Here is a 17,942-nt window from a genome sequence, read left to right as displayed (position 1 = left end):
AGGTTTAGATACGGTCCACAAAGAAATTAGGTTTCCACTAGCTGATGGTACACAGATTTAAGGTTTTGGCCAAGAGAAATAGTGTGTGCAAGTGAGAAAGAACTTTGTTAAGCATCAAGCGCTAATGACCTAGAACTCACAGCCTACAAGGGTGGTGGAAGTGGAGATGATCAATAATTTCAAAAGGAAATTGGAAGGGTACTTGAAGGAAATTAATTTGCAGGGCTATGGGGATAGGGCAGGTGAATGGGACTTAATGGATTGCTCTACAGAGAGCCAGCATGGACTCAATATTGCCATAACGATTCTATGATCTCGTCAGATGGGAGCTAATATTTCATAGCCTTAAGGCATGACCTGACAGCCTAAGTCCTTGTCATATTTGGTGCATCCCATTAGGATAGCCTGGAGTTTCACACCTCCTGCCACACGGTGCCAATCCTTTGATATAGCAGCTGGTCTATTGACACTGCCAAGAAATGAGGCTGCACACATATTTACTCCCTAATATTGAAGATTGCACTTGGGCAAATATAATGAGTGCCATTAGTATAAATTTTCATTAACTTAATCTTTGTAAACTGCAAAGACTGATAAAACCAGAATCTGAACAGGTTGCAGTGAGAATATTCTCATGAACCCACCTCATGATTAGAATGCTTTCATACTTGTCCCAAGCCCAAATGTTGGCCTGGATTTTCTGGTCATGCCCGTGGCAGGAACCATCGTGGGCAGGAATAGAAGATTTGAAGAGGCAGCCTAAAGGCCACTGACTTTCAGCAGGACCGGAAAATCTTACCCGTAATTTGGGCTGAATATTACTGCAAAAGTATAATTGATGCTGTGATTAGCAGATTTATTTTCCCAGCTTTACTCTAGTTTTTTGTTGGCAAACACTTTGAAACTCATGGCGATATGATCAGCATATTCTTGACTGAATAATTTCATCAAGGCAAACCTAATGCACCTGGGACAGCATTAACCTAATTTAGATTTGGTCATGACCAGTTCAGCTTTTTTGTTTAGTCAATTCATGTTTTATAAATGTTTGACAATGTAAGACATGAATGATACAATGTTGGATTTTCATCCAAATTCCAAAGCAGTTATCAGCTGCAACCTGTCATACGTTTTACCTGAAATAAGAAAAAAGAAAGACTTTCATTTATATCGCTCCTTTCACAGCCTCACGTCATCTCAAAGGGCTTTAGAGTCAATGAAGGACCTTTGAAGTACACATGCACGTACACAAACATACACACACACACACATACAGCTATCTGCTTCTGAACCCCAGCTTCCTGTGTGAAAAACAAAAGGTTCTTTTATTCCTTATTCTCCACCAGAGGGCAATACATCCGGGAGTTAGCACACCCTACTATCAGGTTTTATATAACACTTCTTTTTAACTAAAATGTCCTTTTACAAAAAACATAAACATTAAACACAAATATTACAGTTCCTTACCTGGTGAATTTTAAATAGAGACCTATTTAAATTAATATCATTACTTGTGAAGATGTAAAAGGGGAACTTTAAAAGTAACCAGTCATAAAACTTTAAATGTAATCAGTCAAGGAACCAGATAGGGGCTACCCTAAATGTTTAGTGCATCTATGTATTTTGTTACAAATTCGTGTTTGTGATCCAATGTGGACTTCAATAAGGAGAGTCAACAAAAAAACCCATTCACCATAAAATTTGTTCCTTTTTTGATGAATGCAAAATAAACTGATAAGTTATAATACCATGGATCATATGATTTGTATAATTTTTCCCAATATCATACTGTTCACTTTTGAATCCCAATTGTTGCCTTTTCACACTCTCCTATTTCTCATCAGCATTGAATAAGATTTAAACATGCCCTCACCAGAAAACTGCTGCGCACTCATAACTATTCAAGTGTGAGCTGAAGAGACCACTCGACCAGTCTAACATAGCTAACTCATTCCTAGCTCTTAGCTTTTGAAACTCAGGAATGTTCTTACTGGTTAATGGTGACAAGATGTTCTTGTTGGTTAATGGTGGCACACGCTTCATTTTATTTAAACTCCACTGCACCCCCACCAAACTATGTTTGCACAGTTTGTTAATGAGGTACTTGGAGAGCAGCATGAAGCATGATCTTGTTTCAGTTAGTAATAAGAATCACAGATAAGACTAATTGCAACCTATTCCCTGAGTGGAGACACACTTTCCGAAATCTTAAATCTTTTCCTTCTTGACTAAAAATAGTAATTATGCTTATGAAGAATCATTCACATTGAAACATATCAAAGCAGTCTATGCAATGAACGACTTCTGAAGTGATTATTGCTATGTAAACAATTGTGGAAGGCATTCCTCTCAAATAACAACCTGCAAACTACATCAAATTGTTGAACATTGAATCTGTGTTTTTGGTTTAGTGCAGCAAATTCGAGAGGGCATCCATTGAACCTTCTACCCTTCAAATAGTGTCATGTGCGAATCACAAACCTCCATTTGTCCTTTGTTGGTTTATGAACAAGATGGAAGGCTGCCATTCTCTAATGACCAAGGAGGCACTTCTAATGATGCATGAGCATGCAGAATCTCAGACTGGCAGCTCCCTTACAGATGGTCACTGATCTCTCCTCTATACTTTGCATTCAGATGATCCAATACACTTGAATGCAGCCATGGGATCTTTCACCTCTATGTGAAACACTGGATTGGCTTGAGTTTAGCATCACAGACTATACGGCCCAACCAATCCTTTCTGTTAGTTATGGTCCATAATATAAATAGTACAGTATCTCTTACAACTACAGAACCCTTCCCCAGCAATAATCCTAATCAATCTACTCTGCATTCTGTCTATAATGCATTTAAGTCCTTTCTACAATTTGTTGCTCAAAATTGCACACAGTGCTCTAATTGTGGCCTAATGCTTTACAATAAGGCATTCTTTTGTAATAACAAATTCAATGAAAAGCAGAGATGTTAAGTTAGACGTATATAGAACCTTGGTTAGACCACACAAAGTTATTTTACACAGTTCTGGCCTCCATATTACTAAACAGACCCACTAGCAAACACATAAAAAAGATTTACGATTATGATATTAGAGCTGAGAAGTTACAAGTATCAGGGAAAACTTAACAGGCCAAGGGATCACCTAATAGCTATCTTTAAAATTCTAAAGGGGTTTGATAGAATAGAAGTAAAGAAAATGTTTCTAATTGTGGGGAGACCAAATCTAACAGGACATAAATGTGAGATAATCACTAATAAATCCAAAAAAGAATTCAAGATAAACTTCTTTACCTAAAGAGTAGTTGGAATATGGAAACTGTGATCACATGTAGTAGTTGAGGTGAATAGCATTGATGCACTAAAAGGGAAGCTAGATAAGTACAGTAGGGAGAAAGGAATAGAAGAATATGGATTGGAAATAAGGTGGACGCAGATTCATGTGGAATATAAATACTGTTATACCCCACTTGAGCCAAATGAAGGCACAAAGACAACAAGAGATTGAAACCTAGGTTCAGTGAAAAAATAGTTAAATCCTAGTTGGCTAGTTTGGAGCATTGCATCAACATGCATGCATAAAACCATACATATACACATTTGTACACATATATACAAAATTGGATATCCTGTAAAACTGTCAGGATTTAAATCAGGTTCAAGAAATGTGTTGGAAATGATTTCATAGCAGCTATGAAATCATCGGTTCCAGCATTTAACCACAACATCTTTCATCACGGCAGGTTTCAGTTTCATGGCCACCATCCTTGATGGCAGCATTTTTTTGATCAAAAGATTGAAAAATAATTCATCGTAACATGTGGGAGTGATGGAACACGATTGTGCAGCTGATGGCATCCTTGCACACACTGTTCATTATACAGAGGGCAATCTATTTGAAAATGTGGCCCTCACAACACAGCCCACCAAGTTTGCCGCTCAATTCGTTGTACTATTCTTGCTTCCTTTGTCTTTTTTGGACTTACTGGCTAGAATTTATTGAAACAGTAATGGCAAGTCCACAATGCACGCCATTAAAAACAGCAACTTGTGGAGCGGTAGAGATACAGTGTGAGTTGCAAATCACCTCAAATTCCATTGGCCTCGTAAAACTTGAGATGACCATCAATCTCCTCTTGAGTGTCAAGGAATTGCTGCATTTATGTTGTAAAAAAATGAATTAAACTCACCACGGAAATTTAGGGCCGCTCTTTCATGGCGTAAGGACACATTAATACGGTAATTTATGTTTCTAATAGCCTTCCACTTTGAAACCAGCCAGCAGTCAATAATAATTTTTCAACACCTGTCGCATAAAGCTCACATCCAGGACGCTACTTAAACTGGAGAAATTATACAAGGAAGTAAATTCTTCACTGAGCTAAAAAGAAAAATGCATGAAGGAATGGAACTGAGAGGAACCAGAGAAAGCGCGGTTTAGAAAATGCTTTATTGGAGGCCATTTTCACTGATTGAGAATGAGCATGCTAGAAACTGGCTGGCAAAGCAAAAAATGTTTCTGTCCAGCAGAGAGGAAGGTCATCAGATTTGATTTATTGTGAATTTCTATAAAATACCTAGCTTACACACGTAGGTAGCGGCTCTCTTTGGTTCCTGAATTTCATGAATTCAAAAATAACCTGAACCCTGGGCAGTTGGTTTTCTTGTGCATATATTTATGTGACATCTCCACAGGAATATGATTCAGTGATATTCACTCCAATAAATTTTGCTTAAATAATTAGACGCCTGAGCTGCCAGTTCAGAGCTTTTCTAATCATTCAGCATCATAGAATTGTTACAGTGCAGAAGGATGCCATTCAGCCCATCGCATCTTCACTGACTCTCCAAATGAGCAACTCACTTAGTGCCAGTCCCCTGCCTTCTCCCCATAACCCTGCACATTCTTTCTTTTCAGATAACAGTCTAATTCAATTTTGAAGGCTTTAATTGAACCTGCCTCTACCACACTCTCTGGCACTGCATTCCAGACATTAACCACTCACTGCATGAAAAAGTTTTTCCTCATGTCGCTTTTGCTTCTTTTACCAATTACTTTAAATCTGTGCCTTCTTATTCTCGATACTTTCACAAGTTTCTCCATTCTGCCCAGACCGCTCCTGATTTTGAATACCTCTATCAAATCTCCTCTCAGACTTATTTTCCCCAAGGAGAACAGTCCTAACTTCTCCAACCTACCTTCAGAACTGAAGTTCCTCATCCCTGGAACCATTCTTGTGAATCTTTTCTGTACTCTTTCCAATCCCTTCGTATCCTTCCTAAAGTGTGGCACCTAGACTTGGATGCAATATTCCAGCTGAGGCCGAACTAGTGTCTTATACAAGTTCAACATAATCTCCTTGCTCTTGTACTCTATGCCTCTATTGATAAAGCCTTGGATAATGTATGCTTTATTAACTGCTCTCAACTTGTCCTGCCACCTTCAATGCCTTATGCAAATATACACGCAGCTCTCTCTGCTCCTGCACCCCTTTTAGAATTGTGCCCATTAATTTAATATTGTTATGCCATGTTCTTCCTACCAAAACGAATCACTTTACATACCTCTGTGTTGAACTTCATTTGCCACCTGTCTGCCCATTCCACCAATTTGTCCTTTTGAAGTTTTACACTATCTTCAAATATTCAAAATCTTTAATTTCATTAGTTCAGGAAATAAATTACTGGTGCTATCGATCACCAAGATCCCAGATGCCCAATTGTACCGCAATTTGCACTTCTCACATTTTGAGGCACAAATTTCATTTGAGTTGAAGGGTAAGCAAAAGTTTCCAAGTCATCATGCTTAACGTGGGATGGTGCTCCCCAGCAAATTCTGTGCCACATTTTGTCTTCCTTTTACTTTGATACATTCACTCTGGCAAAATTGGATGGGCGAGAAAATAGATATGGGGATCACAGTGTGCAATTAGCCCCCACCTCTTCCTTCCAATGCAGACAGCATGCAAATGCACTGTTGAGAGGCTGCATGCCTTAGCAGGGAGCTCACATTCATGCAAGGCTAGCACCACTTAAATGCTAACCTGCATTTCCTAAGGAGGAGGTGCATTCTGGCTGCAGCGGGTGCTGGAGGTGGCTGGGGAAGAATGTTTGACCAGAAGGAAGTCAGTATAATGGCTCAACAGGGCATGCTACAACCCTCTCAGGTGCAGCATTGGAGGCCTTGGTGCAGGTTGCAGACAGGAGAAGGAAAGGGGCTGTGTTGTCCCCTCCCTTCCTCTTCCTCCTCCTCTTCCTTCTCTTCCTCAGATGCCCACTGTACGTGGCTGTGCTCCCATGTTGATGAGGGTTTTCAGGATGCTGCAGACCACGATGAACCTGTGCATATGCCCTGGAGAATACTGAAGCACTCATCCTCCGTAGTGGTACAGGCAGCAAAAGCATTACTGAAGTACTACAACTGCCAGATCAATGACATTTCCCGTGGCAGCAAGACTCTCATATGCATTTGTGGGTTTTGCATGCCAAAGACATGGACTGGGAAGTCAGTAGATAACCCTTGTCATCAAATAGCCATCCCCCAGTTTCCCATTGTGGCTCAAATGCTGATGGTACAGTGCATTGGCACAGAATAAAGGCAGCATGAAAGCTACCAAGATGCCATGCATTGATCTGCATGACTCTCTGAGTATGGTCACCCACCAGCTGAACATTAAGGGAGGGAAACTCTTTATATTTGCAGTACATCAGTGCATTTGCATACAGTAACTGCAAACTGACATGTGCACAGTCAATGGTATCCTGCACCATGGGGAAACCCTGGTGTCCTGGCAAAACCTAAGAATGTATGTATTCCCCTCTATTTGCATACAGAGCTACAGTGGCCTCCCTTATAGAGTGGTAGATAGCGAACTGACAGATGTTGAAAAGTCACCTGCTCCAGTCTGGAAGGAACCTGATGTGAAGAACTTGAAGACCACGGTTACCTTTACAGCCACTGACAATGCCATCCTCACCCTGCTCTGAGGCTGCAGTTCTGTTTGAAACAGGTGACAGTTTTCAATGGGCATCCCCTGAATGAAGCAGAGACGTCACTCAAATTGTTCTTCCTTGAGGGAGGAAAATTGTTCCCTGAAGACCTTGGGTTACATGATCTCCTGCTAAGAGCAATTCTCTTCCTCCTTCTCAGGACAGGGCTTTAAATAAGAGGGTGGGGGTTGGAGGAGTGGGGGTAGAGGGGGAGCAGGGCTCTGATGAAGGGGGAGTAAGGAATCCAAAGAGAAATATTGAGGCATTGGAACAGTACAATGAAATGGGTAAAGACAAGCAGAGCAGGGCAGGGAGGGACAGAGAGTTTAACAAAACATTTTTTTTAACGAATAAGGTCTTTGCAGGGAAAAGAAGCAAAGAAATGAAATTAAAAGTGCATGAAGCAGCTTCAGTAAAATAGATGAATTAATGGCACAAATAAAGGTAAATGATTTAGATCTGCTTGCCATTACAGAAACATGATTACAAGGTGATCAAAGTTGGGAAATAAATATTCCAGGCACACAATATTTCAGAAAGACCGACAGAATGCCAAAGGAGGTGGGGTAGCCCTTACACTAAAGGATGGCATAAGGACATTAGTGAGAAAGGATCTGGCCTATGAAGATCATGAAGTAGAATCAGTATGGGTGAAAATTGGGAATGGCAAGAGTCAGAAAATAATGGTGAGATTAGTTCCTAGGCTCCCTAACAGTAGTTATACCATTGGACAGAGCATTAAATGAGGAATTATTGCAGCCTGTAAAAAGGAAATGTAAAATTTGTGAAGGTCTTAAATCTTCATATAGACTGGGGCAATCAAATTGGCAAGTATGTTCTGGAAGATGAGTTTGTCGAATGTTTTTGTGACAGTTTCTTGGATCAGTACATAGTGAACTGGCTAGGGATAAATTTATCTTAGATCTAGTATTGTATAAAGAAGCAGGGTTAATTAGTAATGCCATCGTAAAAGATCCACTAGGAAATAGTGACCATTCAATTCCATATTAAGTTTGAAAGTGACATATTCCAATTGCAAACAAAAATCTTTAAACTTAAACATAACTAATTATCCAGGTATGAGGGGAGAACTGGCTAAGGTTAATTGGGTAGATAGACTAATAGGCATGGAGGTAAATAAACAGTAGGAGGCATTTAAAGAAATAGCTTAAACAGTTCCACAAAAATAGATTTCATTGAAGGACAAAAACTCTTCAAGAAAGACCTATCCATGGCTCACTCAAGAAGTTAAGGATAGTATTAGAATAAAAGAGGCTTACAATGTTGCAAAAAATATTACAAGTCTGAGGAATTGGAGTGTTTTAGAAACCAGCAAAGTGTCACTGCAAAGTAAATAAAAAGGGGAAAAATATGAGAGTAAACTAGCCAGAAATACAAAAAAAAATTGTAAGAATTTTTATAAGTATATAAAAAGGAAGAGAGTAGCTAAAGTAAATGTTGGTCCCTTAGAAGCAGAGACAGGAGGCATTATCATGGGAAATGAGGAAATGGCTGAGGCATTGAACAAATATTTTGTGTCTGTCTCCACAGTAGAAGACACAAGTTCCATACCAGAAATAGACAGTAATCTAGGGGCTAAAAAGAGTGGGGAAATCAATATCAGCAGAAGTAAAGTATTGAAGAAACTTAAGGGACTAAAATTCAACAAATCTCCAGGACCTAGGATTATACCCTAGGGTTTCTAAAAGAGATAGCTGTAGAGATAGTGGAAGTTGGCAAATGTTACACCACTTTTCAAAAAAAAGGAGGGAGAACACAGTGAGCTATAGGCCAGTTAGCGTAACACCAGCTGTTGGGGAAATGCTAGAATCTATTATTAAAGAAGGCTTAACAATGCAGTTAGAAAAGCATAGTAGGACAAGTCAACATGGTTTTACAAAAGGGAAATTCTATTTGACACATTTATTAGAGTTTTCTGAGGATGTAACTAGTAGGGTAGATAAAGGGGAACAAGAAGGTGTAGAATGCCTGGATTTCCACAAAGCATTTGATAAGGGGCCTCACAAAAGGCTAATAGGCAAAATAAGGGCTCATGGAGTTGGGGCTAACATATTAGCATGGATAGAGGATTGGTTAATGGAAAGAAAACAGAGGGTGAGCATAATTGAGGCTTTTTCAAGTTGGTAGGCAGTGAATAGTGGAGTGCCGTAAGGATCAATGCCGCGAGGATCTATATTAATGATTTAGATGAAGAGACAGAGAGTAATGTATTCAATGATGATGCCAAACAAAGTGGAAAGGTAAGCTGCGGGGAGGACACAGAGAGGCTAGAAAGAGAAAAAGGCAGGTTAGGTGAGTGAGAAACAAGATGACAGATGGAGTATAATGTAGGGAAATGCGTTGCTATTCACTAAGGTCATAAGAATAAAACAGCAGAATATTCTTAAAAGATGATAAACTTGTAAGTGATGATGTACAAAGAGACTTGAGTGTGCTTGTACAAGGAACACAGAGTCCAGAATGTTACGTTCCACGGGCAGGCATGCGCCCAGACCGAACAGGCATAAAATCACAGGCGATGATGTCAGGCAAGCGTCCCAACATCACCATGCACTCGTGTGATATTTCTCTTGCTGGGCACGAGCATAAGTCGGAAGAGCGCCCACTGACAATTAAGTGGGCAATTAAGCTCAGTAACGGCCTACTTGTAAGCGATTTTCTGTGGCCCGTCCAACCTTATGGTTGGTGCATGGGCCAATCGGCCAGGCAAGCTTTACATTTTTGATAAAACCTCATCCAAGGACGGGATGAAATCTCCGTTAGGATATAAAATAAAATAAATATCTGGGGACTGTTTTTTATGAGGTATGCTTTCAGGTGTTTGATTGTGCTACATGGACACTTTTGTGCTTTCTTTTATTGTTTGGAGGTCTGCAGCTCCCTGAGGCAGCTGTCTGCCTTCAGGGAGATTAGTGGAAGTGCTCACCATCACCCGCGGTGACGCTGGTGCACAACCTCTTCCCGACCCTACTAGCAGTGCTGAGCCTTTCTCAAGACGCGTCTCACGCTGGCTAGCCGCTAATTAGACAGCCAGTGTGAAATCGTGGTCAGGAGACTTTCCCGTCCACTTCCGGGCCCGCCAATCGTGCGCGCCTGACGAGCGCAAAATTCAGGCCAGAAAGTTAGCATGCAGGCGCATCAGGCAATTAGGAAGGCAAATGGCATGTTGACCTTTATTGCAAGGGGATTGGAGTAGATGAATAAACAAGTTTTGCTGCAGTTTTACAGGGTTTTAGTGAGATTGCATCTGGAGTGTGCCGTTTTGGTCTCTACATTTAAGGAAGGATACATTTGCGTAGAGACGGTACAGCGAAGGTTCACTGAATTGGTCCCTGGGATAAGGGGCTATGATGAGATGTTCAGTGAATTGGGCTTATATTCTCTGGACTCTAGAAGCATGAGGGGCAATCTCATTAAAACCTACAAAATTCTGAAGGGGCTTGATAGAGTGGATGCTAGGAGGTTTTTTCTGTTTGTTTGGGAATCTAAAAAATAGGGGCACAGTCTCGAGGTAAGGGGCCAATCATTTAGGACTGTGATGAGGAGAAATTTCTTCACTCAAAAAGTTGTGAATCTTTGGAATTCTCGGCCTGAGCGGTTTGCGGATGCTCTATTGCTGAATTAAGGCTGGAATAGACAGATTTTTGGTCTCTCAGGGGATTAAGGGATATGAGGAGCAGACGGGAAAGTGGAGTTGAAGCCCATGATCAGCCATGCTAGTATTGAATAGTGGAGCAGGTGCAATGGGCCATGTGGTCTAGCCCTGCTCCTATTCCTATGTTCTCCCTCTTCAAGCAGCCTGTCTTTATTTGTGTTGTCGCTGTTACATTCTCTCTATCACACTACAAGCCAAGGGGGATCGAAAATGCACCAATGACTTGGAGCAAGTGGTCTGACCGGAATCCTCGAAGTCAGAACCACATGCGATGCCATTCTCTGAAGATGCCAAGAACTTCAGTTAGCAGTACAAACCTTCAAACACTTCTAATAACTCAGTGGCAGACAGAAATCAGCCAGCAATCATCCTGATGATGACGATTCTTTGCATAGCACTGGTAGGCCTGGGGTAAGGGTGGGCTGGTGGGGTGGGGGGATGGGGGATGGCGTTGTGGTGGGGGCATGGTCCTTCCTGCTGCTGAATGCATGTTCAGCTATATGATGTCGAAAGAGAATGCTAGGTGGGCATTAAGGTTGAAAAAAGTATTATTAGGGTCAAACCAGTCTTAAACTCTGACTGACACCACAACCTGCCTACGTCTGGCACACACTCCTAACATCTGTGCTAACGGCCGATACTCAAAATGGCGTCCGGCACGGTCCACATGGGAAGTGCGCATGTGCGGTTGTAGGGCCAATTTGGCCCCAAAATTGCACATGTGGTGCTGAAAATACAAGCACCTGAATTTTGAGGCCTCTGTCTTCTCTATTCCCCCAATTTATACTATTCACGTCCTGACTTTCAAGCTTATGTCAGCTGCGATGCCCAATATCTACAGCCTGGACAACCCACACCAGCTCAGACATCTCTCTGAATATTGTAGTACCTCTGTGATATAATTGTGGAAAACATTGAACAGTTTGGGGAAAAATGGAAGAGAATTATAATTTTAGGTGACTGGGAAAGTTTGCAAACCTGTTCCATTGTGATATTGGTTTTACTTTCAGGATCATTCTATGAATAAGACGTCAATTTGGTGATCATTTTTCTCAAATGTCTCAGATCAAAAGAAAATTTGATTTCAATGTATGTGTATTATTCTTTTTCACATCTCCCATATTTAACTGATTACGACACAAGCCACTTTAACACACTAATGCTTCTGAGGCGTAAACAGGTAATGAACTAGGCAAGCAATGTTTTCTGCATCACAACCAATGGCACATTCGGTGGGAAAATTATAAATAAGCCATCTGCATCTGCCTCCAATCCCAAATTATGGTCAATTTGCAATGGATGAAGGCCTATTTAGGATATAATTTAAAGTCTGCATGCACATTTATCAAATGGTAAAATCACATCACCTTCTAAAGCATTGGATGTATCACCTACTGAACTATATTTGACAAGATTAAAGAGAACTTCAATGTGAGACATTTCTAATATCATACATCTGGACACCACTTTTTAGTTTTCATTTATGATTCAAATTGTTGATTTCAATTGATTCTTATTTTAAAGTTCCAGTTTGGGTTTTAAAACAAAGTAATGGATGTGAAGGTTTTTTTTAAATTATAAGATTATATGGACATGCTATTGTATTTTTCGCATTGCCAAGTCAGGTTTTTATCAAACCCATACTAAAACTCCATTTATATCTGGAACAGTCAAGGTAATCTATCAGGTGCTATGGGACATGAAAGACAACTTCTCGCTTTTACACTAAATTTACATTTGAACTTCCACTAACCGTTCAGCATTTGCGGTTTCACATCAGCCATGTATCTGCTGGTAAGGGCTCTGTCCTCATAGTAGTGAGATTCTTCACATCAGCACCAAACTTGGCGTGTAAATTTGTTGTGAAGGCCCAGACTAATTTTCAAGTGAAGGAGAGCGAGGCATCCTAGTTCAGGGATCCTGGTGCTGCATGATCCCAATGTCAGCATGGTCCAGTTGAATAAGACTGCAAAATGCCTCACATTCTCCATGATCTGCAGCGGTCATTATGCTTGACTGAGATTACAGGCAGCAAGCACAATGTGGGAAGGATTTGCGTGCTAAGTGATAGTTGGGAAAGAGGAACCTACCCAGAGCAGTGGAGAATATTGTATCTGCAAGGTATGTGACATTTATATTCATTTCTAATTGTAGATTATACTCTTTAGTATACTCATTTCAAATGTTGCTGGTTGGGTTGAACAACTCTGGTGTACTTTTCTTGCAATTTGAAAGGGGTGCTTATCGAAATAGAAACCGTCAGAATCGAGTGGATCCAAACAGAAAAATACATGTTTTGCCCCTGTTTAATGATAAGAATCTTCTTTAGCACAGTATTTATATGGACCATTGCCAATGAGCTCTGTTGAAATCGTGGGGCAGAATTGTTAGGTCAGCGGGCGGGTGCGATCAGCAGGTCGGGGATCAGCTGGGGAATGGACCGCTGACCGCAATCGGCCCCCCGGTCGCGATTTCACACTGGCTGGCCAATTAACGGCCAGCCAGCATGTAACACACGTTGAGGAGCTTAGTACCGCCGAGGCGGGGGTGGGGATGGGCTCTGACTTCAGGGCAGACATGGGCGAGCGCTGACAGAAAGCATCCTGAAGGCAGAGAGCTGCCCCAGGGAGCTGAAGACCTGGAAAATCATTTTATAAAGTTTTTTTTTTAAATCAGGAAAATAATGCCCAAGCATCACAATCAGTCACCTGAACATATACATGATAAAAATGCTGCCCGTAGATTTTTCTTTTTCTTTCATTTAATAATGAAAACCTCATCGCGCCCTTGGCTGAGGCTTTATGAAAAATTCAAAGTCCACATAGCCAATCTGCCCATCCACCAACCATAAGTTTGGACAGAGCAGGAAAAATGGAGACAATTGCACCTTTAATAACCTTCATTGGCCTCTTAATTGTCGGTGGGCGCGCTTCCAACTTTTGTGCGTGCCCGCTGAATGAAATATCGCGTGAGTGTGGGATGACGTGGGGACGCTCGCCCGACATCATCTCGGTCAATTTCGTGGCCAATCAAGTCAGGCATGCGCCCCTCCGATCAGTGTAAATTTTGCCCTTGGGCTTCAAAATAGTTAAGAGGTTAAAAGCTAAAGCTTCAAATAATTCATATGTTCTGAGATTCTGAGCATCGACTCAGATGAGGACATGCCTAGAATTCCCTATTTAAAGGATAAAATATAATCATTAGAGAAAAGTTCGGCAAAAAGATGGAATTTATTGAATCCACACTGTTCAAGTAACCTGGACGTCGTGTTTTAAAATGAAGGAAATAGCTATTCCCACTTAACTCAGTTCTGCTGAAAGACGATTGACCCATTATGAACCCATTGTTGATCAACTGTTATTTGTAAAAACCTGAAATGTTAAGTTGGAGTTATTCTCCAGTACAGAAACCCACTGTATACCTTCCTCCAGTCCAAAAAACAACCGTTTACCTCTACTCTCTATTTCCAGTCACTCAGCCGACTTCATATCCATGTTGCCACTGACCCTTTTACTCCATAGACTTCAATTTTGCGGATAAGCCTATTTATATGGCATTTTATCAAACACCTTCTGGAACTCCTTGTACACCACCAACCACATAATCCTTATCAATTCTCACTGTTACATCATCAAGAAAAAAAATCAATGAAGTTAGACATGACTTGGTCATCTCTCAATCTCCTCTTTTCTACAGTTATAATTCTCAATTCTGGTTTTATCCTTGTAACTATTTTTGTACCTTCTCTAAGTGTCTGTATCTTTGTTATTTTTTTATAAGTAATCCATCCATGGGATGTGGGCATTGCTGTCAAATCCAGCATTTACTGTCCATTCCTTATTGGCCTGGATAAAGCCGTGATGAGCAACACTCCTGTTTGTAGCTGAGTAGTTCGGTAAATTCAGAGGAAAGTTAGGAGTCATCCACACTTCTGTGTGTCTGGGGCTACGTATCGGCCAGATCGAGTAAGGACGTCAGATGCCCTTCCCAAACGGGCACTAATAGACCAGATGGTTTTTTTTATGACAGTCTGGGGCCAGAATTTTTCCGTCGGCGAGCTGGGGGGCGGGGCCAGCTCGCCGACGTGGGATGACATCGGGGGGAACCCCTGACGTCATCCCGCCCCATTTAAATATTCAGGAAGGTGGGGGGACAGCGAAATCAGCTGTCTGCCCGCTGACCTGTCAATGGCCAATTGAGGCCATTGACAGGATAATTAAGCCAATTAAAGGTCCTGCCCGTCCAACCTTAAGGCTGGCGGGCATGCCAGGAGCCCCAGCGGACTTCTGATAATACATGAAACCTCATCCACTGACGGGATGAGGTTTCATGTCGGTTTTAAAAAACTTTAATAAAGTTTATGTGATATTTATTAACATGTCCCATCTCGTGTGACATTGTCACGTGAGGGGGACTTGTTAATAATTTTTTATTTTTCTATTTTTTAAGTTTATAACATTTTCAGCGTTCTCCCTGAGGCAGCACTCTTTCGCGCACTCTGACAGTTGGGGAATCTCTCGCCCCCCCGCACAGGAAGTGCATAGCACTTCCCGTTGGGCAGCCCGCTGGGTGGGCCTTATTTGGCCCACCCACTCAAAATGGCGGCGGGGCCCATTTCGGTGGCGGCGATCGGCTGCTCGCCCGCCACCGAACCGGTGGGGCCCGCCCGCCCATAAAGGCCAAAATTCTGCCCTGGTAGTTTTGTAGCCATCATTGCTGATACTAGCTTTTAATTCCAGACTTATTTAATCAATCAAATTTAAATTCCCCAGCTACGCTGGTGGGATTTGAGCTCATATCTCTGGACCATTAGTTCAGAATTCAGATCACTAGGCTAGTAACATAACCAGATAATATGGAAACCAGAACAGTGCACAATGCTCCACATGTGGTCTAACCAAGGTTCAGCTTCCATGTTTTCAATTCTATCCCTTAGAAATAGAGACCACTTTCCCTTTTTGTGGCCTTATGAACCTGTGTCACTATTTTAGTAATTTGCCTAATTATACTTCCTTTGCTCTTCTACTCCATTGAGATTCTTATTGTGTAAGCAATATGTGGCTTCCTCATTCTTCCTACCAAAATGCACAACCTCACTTTTATCCATATCGAAAATAATGTCCTAATTGCACAGTGATTTTGTAAGTTTATTAATATCTTCTTGTAATTTCCTGTAGTTTTCCTCAGTATTAACTATACCTCCCCCACCCCGCACCCCAATTTGGTGTATTCGCAAATTTAGAAATTGTACTATTGATTCTTGAGTCCCAAATTGTTAGTGTGAATTATGACCAAGAGGTTCTGATATCTGTTTTTGGCATTTCTCAGATCGATCACTAAAATGAACCAATAAACCCAAAAACGGCTTCATAGAATGGAAAAATCCAGCAAAAAACGTGATTAAGGTTACACGATAACGTGATAATTACACCATAATACACCATTACGCCACTCATGGAACTTTTCACCATCATTCTTTCATCCAACTGCTATTGGGTGGAATTTTGCCCTTGGCAAAGCCGGGATCGGCGGGGACGGGCAGGGGCGGTTGGGGAGCCGACTGCTGCCCATGATTGGCAGCGCTCCGCGATTTTACACTGCCCGGCCAATTAAGGTCAGCCCAGCGTGATATGTGGCTTGTGAATGAGGGCGAAGGGGCAGGCGGGGGCAGGGCATGATGTCCAACGGGTCCAATGGCGACCCGGTGGCCAATTCAAAAGTGGCCTTGGCAGGCCCTGGAAAGGTGCCATGGAAGGATGCTGACGCCTGGTCAATGCAAACAGTTGCAGATGGACATGTCAGGTGGGAGGTCAGGTCGGTGGGGCAGTCGGCCCTGTGTTTTTCGAGCGAGTGCCTCACAGCCCTCCTGGAGGAGGTGGCAGCGAGGAGAGAAACCCTTGTCCCCAGGGACAGGAGGGGGAGGACCCCCTCCCCCACCCCCCCCTCCCCCACCTCACCAAAAAGGCCCAGGAGGAGGTGGCATCCAGAGTCAGCAGCCACAACCTGATGAGCCGCACATGGGTGCAGTGCCAGAAGCGCTTCAACAATCTCCTGCGATCGGGAAGGGTGAGTACCTTGTTAGCATGGGTCACTTTGCAGAACAGTTAAGAGCTGCCCATCCCCCCGTGGACTCAGGGGTGCGGGGGTGTGAGTGGCAAATGTCAATGAAGCCGGAGATGACCAAGGGGGTGAGTCCTGGCTGCTTGGACTGAGTGCCTTGCGGCCCCAGGGCCACGAATCGGCTGAGACCTGCCTCAGGTGGGATTGGCCAGGCTGCAATGGTGCTGCAGGTGGAGCGTGGGCTAGTCAATGCTCCTCTGTCCTTTCAGGAGAAACCATCCCATAACAATGTTGAGAGATCATGGACTGGCAGGGAACCCCACACCACCTCATCCTCACACGCTATGAGCAGGGGACCCTGGAGCTGGAGAGGCACCGTCATGCACTTCAGTCAAGTGGCCATGGTGAGGTTGGGGTGCCAGAGGAAGGTAAGGGTGCAGTGAAATGAGGTAAGAATGTCAGTTATTGCAACCATTCCAGTGCAGTCTCTATATTGATATGAACCTTGAAGCTGGAATCCCCATTGATAATCGAAAGACAAGGGCACCATGATGCAGATCTCTGTTTCACCAGGGCGCCTGGCATGCATAGTGACAGTGTCTTGACTTAAACTAATGAAATGTCCTTCTTCTCCCTTTTAGGTTCACCAGCAGCCGGTCATCATGAGGAGCCTGAAAGCCCACCCCTGACCCCTGAGGACCACCATGCTCATCACACACCTGTGTCATACCCTCTCTGTCAAGCAGGCACCAGCACAGATACCAGCACCTCGATGGGCATAACATTGCTGTGTAGTCTATCGGTGCACATTGGTGAGGGCACTTCGCACTTGCCTGAGTTGCAGGCCGAGGCAGAGAATGCCCAGGGCGCCAACAGTTGGAGGATTGCTGGGGACCAGGACAAAGCTCAGTCAATGGTTGATGATGGGCCTCTGGAGTCGTCCATGAAGCAGCAGATGCTGATTGCCCAGCAGAGTGTGAGGGAGGATCTGATGGAGATACATGAGGGAATGTGTGCCATGGTGTCCACTGTGGAGGAGTCCCTGCGAAGCGTAAGCACCTCATTGACCCTCATGGCCAAGCACACTGCCTCCTCCATGGAGAGAGTGGCGACTCTCATGGAGAGGCTCTTCCAGGGACTCAGTCAGGGGTACCTGGGGATGCGTTCGGAGCTGCAAGCCCGCACACCGGCTATGACCTCAGCTGGTGTGTGTGGGAGA

This window comes from Cetorhinus maximus, chromosome 2, assembly GCF_964194155.1.
Source record: "Cetorhinus maximus chromosome 2, sCetMax3.hap1.1, whole genome shotgun sequence".
NCBI lineage: Eukaryota > Metazoa > Chordata > Chondrichthyes > Lamniformes > Cetorhinidae > Cetorhinus > Cetorhinus maximus.
Note: the sequence above shows the minus strand (reverse complement) of the source record.